Source organism: Octodon degus, unplaced genomic scaffold, assembly GCF_000260255.1.
Source record: "Octodon degus isolate 3935 unplaced genomic scaffold, OctDeg1.0 scaffold00087, whole genome shotgun sequence".
In the NCBI taxonomy this organism is placed as follows: Eukaryota; Metazoa; Chordata; class Mammalia; order Rodentia; family Octodontidae; genus Octodon; species Octodon degus.
This window is the reverse complement of record NW_004524663.1, coordinates 11,136,007-11,140,871: the sequence shown is the minus strand read 5'-3', so window position 1 is coordinate 11,140,871 and position 4,865 is coordinate 11,136,007.

Here is a 4,865-nt window from a genome sequence, read left to right as displayed (position 1 = left end):
AAAAAAAGAAATGAAAAAAGAATTAACGATGTAAAGACATTCAGTAATCCTCAAAGAACCTTTTTTTTTTTTTTTTCTCTATTTTACCACTACCCCATCACCCTTTAGAACAGGAAACCATCTTTCAGAGACTATTTCCTCCAGACTGCAACGCCTTGACTTCCTCCCAGGAATGGAGTACTTCTTCCGCTTCACCTTCACAGATCCGTTTTTACTTATGATCTTAGTTTTGGTTCTCGCAGAAGCAGATCCTGAGAGAACAATACACATACAAGTAGTTTTTTGGGGTGGTGATCTCCAGAAATGCCTGCAAGGGAAGTGAGACAAGGAAGGGAAGGCAATTAAGGAAGGGTGTGTTTCATTCATAACATGTTAGTACTATGGGCCAATGAGGACTAATCCCTTTGGGGAATTCTGGGTATTGGTGTAGAACTTAAGTCCCAATCTAGTTTACTAGAGAAGTAAAGGCACTGAAGTTTTTATACAACTTTTAGTAGTCACTAATTAAGGGCTGCTCTTGGGAATTATTGCATTTTCAACACCCTACACCCACAATAAAGCTCTAGTGTACAAAACAAAAACAAAAAAAAAAACAAAAAAAAAGGCAGGAGTGAAGCTGTTGGCAGTTGGGCAGGCCCAAAGAGAAATCGGATAACATCTGTTCTCTGATACCACAATTGAGTACACTGGGGCTGGGGAGATGGCTTAGTGGAATAAGCGCTTCCCTGGCAAGTGCAAGGGCCTGAGTTCGATCCCCAGTTCTGCCAAAAAATAAATAAATAAATAAATAAATAAATAAATAAAATAAAATGTTATGTTGAGTACACTAAGACCCATTATATAAAGCCAGGGCCTACAAAATAAGAAAGAAGATCAAAAGCTCCAAAGCACACCTCTGGATTTCAAAACCTAGTTTCTTAGCCATTCTAAGCCTCAGAAATTCATGAAGGATATATTTTTTTTTTCATGAAGGATATTTGTAGTGATTAAATGACATAACTCATGGGAAAGTACTGTACTTAGTGTTTTGACTGGTGTGTAGTGCATAGTCCTCCAAATGCTAGTTATTAATATTAATTCTTGATCACTTTGCTGAAACATGAAGATGAAAAGGAGGCAAAATGCTTGATTGGCCAGATTACCCAGCAAGGACTCTGAAGTTTTAATCTGACTACTGGTCGTTTTTACACTGGCTCCAGAGAGCAGAACTGATGAAAACTGTGGGTCTCTGTTCAAGTAGTCGTGAAGACATAGCCAGATGGAGCTCTGGATTACCATCACTGGGGAGAAAGTGGCGTCAAGCTGCATGGGGTTATGGGGTTATGGGGTTATATAGCATCCAGAAGAGGAGATAGATTTTTACAATAAAGGATTGAATTCCTGGGGCCCTCTCCATACTATTTTCCTTCCCAAGAGTCCAGTCTTTAATTTTGTTTTATGTTTATGAGACGAGGTTAGGGAGGAAAGAACCAGTACTTATCCTTCTCCATAACGAGTTCTGACACAAAAACATAAGTGCTCTTGCAATAAGCAAGTATTTTTGGAATTCCTTAGTTCAAGCGAAATTACATGGTTCACATGCTCAAAGCATTTTTTTTTTCCAACCAATTTTCCTTCACAGTCAGTGAAGATCAGACTTTTGGAAAAACTCAAGCTTTCATTAAAGCTTAACCATGCAGGATACAAAATCTGGGTGGGTCTTGAATTTTGCTTTGTTGTTGAACATCTCTATTTAACTGACAGCAAGAAACAGGATGCATGGCCATGAAAAGCTCTGTGCTGCCGTATAAAAACCACAATGTAAGGAGCCCAGGTGAAGAGCACTTGCCATATTTTCCAAACAGCAGAAAACACTATTTTTTGCTGAGTAAGTTAGTACATGAAATAAAGAGGATAAATACATTTCCGTATAATATAGTGCTTTGCTAAATCAGTCACCAATCATGAGGATTATAACTAAAGTCAAATTTAAAATGCTTTAGCCACTAATATTTACAGTCTCCTGATAAAAAGTTGCCATTCTTAATAAACACTCAGTTGGCACTAGAAGGCAAGTCTTCACACTGGAGAGAATAGTTGGCTCTGGCATCTCCCTAGATTTGTCTGGAGTGAAAGGCCTACAGTGAAAGGCAAAATTTTCCTCTTTAGTAGTGGCCCAAACTCAGACAGTGGGCTGATCTTTGTAAAAACTAGTTTTACTACTTTGTACTCCTGACAGGGAGTTGGTGCGTGTGTATATCACATCTCAATTCTTTTGTCATCTCCTTATCCTGCCTTTTCTTCTCCTTGCCTCCTTTTTTGGTCTCCTTCTCATGTGCAAAAGATCTCCCTATTTTTTATTATCTAAGGAAAAAGGACAATTTTATTTATTATTTTATTATTATTATTTTTTTTGGCAGAACCGGGGATTGAACTCAGGCCCTTGCGCTAGCCAGGCAAGCATTTATTCTACTGAGCCATCTCCCCAGCCCTATTTATTTATTTTTTGCAGTACTGGGGATAGAACTCAGGACCCTGCGCTTACCAGGCAAGTGCTTATTCTACTGAGCTGTCTCCCCTGCCCAAAAGGACAAATTTAAACCCTTACTTTCCAGTTTGTTAAATTGTGAAACTGGATTTCCACTCACTGATGTAATTTAAAATATTGGAATTTTCTTTCATTGTAATTGCTCAAAAGTAAGTGCTGTCTCAGTTACTCTTCTCATGTTGCTGGGACAAATACCTGATGTCCAAAATGAAGGAAGAGAAGGTTTATTTAGCTCACAGTTACTGGAAGTTTCTGTCCATACTCAGCTGGCTTCCAAGGCAGAGTAGTACATGACAGAGAGCAACCTTCATGGCGGCGGCAAAAAGCAGAGAGCAAGAGCAAATGGGGCATGTAGCAGCAGCAAGGGCTACAGAGAGCAAGTCTTTCTCTCCTCATTTGCCCCAGGCTGGGTGTAGCACTTGCACCCAAAATCCCAGCAGTACTCAGACCCATAATCCCGGCCTTGGATCATGAATGAATCACAACCTCTAGAACCATGCCCCAGTGATTGCGCAAGGCTTTGGGGGGACAAATACACACAAACCATAACAAGCGCATTGCCAAAGATTTATTATTTCCCTAAAATAATTGTAAATAGAATGCTACACTTTGGTAATGGGTTTTGCCTCTTCTTGAACAAGTGGCCAACCATAAAGAAATAATTTCTTTTATCCCAAGATTAGTAGTCACAAAACAGCTATGGACTATGGTTACTAAACTGGTATCAAATTTTTATAAAGCATTGGGAACTTGACCTTAGTTCAAGGTAGCAATTCACATGTAAATAAAATGATTATTTGGGATTTGTGCTCCAATTTAGGAAAGATTATATTGAAGTGATTCTAAAGGAAGTCAGTGCCAAAATCACATCTATTTGCAAGGCAGTGAGGAATTTCCTTTGGACAATAATAAGTATAACTTACTGCAGAGCATCTAAAGCTCTCATATGTGATATTAGGTACCAGCACAAGAATCAGAAATGTCCTTTGGAGAAGAGGAATTGCCTGCAGCCAGATCAAAATAATGACATGCATTCTATTGACAAGAGTTTCAGGTGCAAAAGGATAACTTAAAAATTTGTTTCAGGCTGCAGAGATAGCTTAGTGGTCTAAGCGCCTGCCTAGGCAAGTGCAAGAACCTGGATTCAATCTCCATTACCACATTTTGTGCCAGCCCCGGCCGTGATGCACCAAGATGGCCACCAAGACTGGGCATGGTGGTGCACGCCTGTAATCCCAGTGCTGGGGAGGCTGAAACAGGAGGATCACTATGAGTCTGAACTGCGTAGTAAGACCCTCTATCAAATACATAAGTTAAAAAAAATTGTTTCTAGGTAAGCTTTGCTTCTAGACTCTTCTGGGAGTCTCTTAGCCTTCACGTGTGAAAACAGCACAGGACTGAGATATCTTGTGTAGACACAGAAGGGGTAATAATGATGGAATGACTGTATGTTTCTTACACTCAAGAAATCTATTCAGGTCCATGACTGTGGAGGAGACTTCTGGATGTCCTGCTTCATTTTTTGCAACTCTTAAGTTGTATTTAATTCCATGACAAATGGCAAGTTGGGGTGTGAGTAGTGCCATGGCAGAATGACTGTCTAGCATACGGAAGGCCCTGCCCGCCCCACAAAGTGAAAGAAGATTAGCGGTAGTGAGAGAACAATACAGATTCCAGTGCACACCTGGGCTCCAGTTTGTCTTCGCTTCCCCCACTTCCCATCCTGCCCGCCTGTTCTGTGGACTTCAGCTACAGCACTGACACAGAAACAGCCTCACGTATAGAGTACTCAGTTGGCACTATTGTATAGAAAAATGTCTGTAATAAAAATCTCCTTATTATGGCCATTTCTCTTCATGGTTCTGCTGCTTTCAAGTCCTGACTCATATATTTGGTTGTTTTAAACTATTACAAAATGCTTTTGTGAATATCAATGTTTGCATTTTCTGAAATACTTATACAAGAATTCCTATACAATGTATACCTGAAAGTACATGTTGCTGGATTATAAAATATTCAAATGTTCAATTTTTTAAGACAATGCCAAATTGTGTTTGAGTTTGTTGCATCAATAAATAATCATACTGAATTATGACTTTCCCTGGATCCGTGTCTGAAAATACTTAATATAGTAATTTTTTAATTTTAGTCCATGCAGAGTAAATATAATTTCCTATCATAATCTTAATTTACATCTCTATGATTGACAAAGAACTGAATAATCTTTTCATATTTTTTTAATTCATTTGTCCATTCATGCCTTTACTCTTTTCTTTTTGTACTGGGGATTCAACCCAGGGGCTTCATGTTCAACTTGATCCCCAGCCCTTTTGATTTT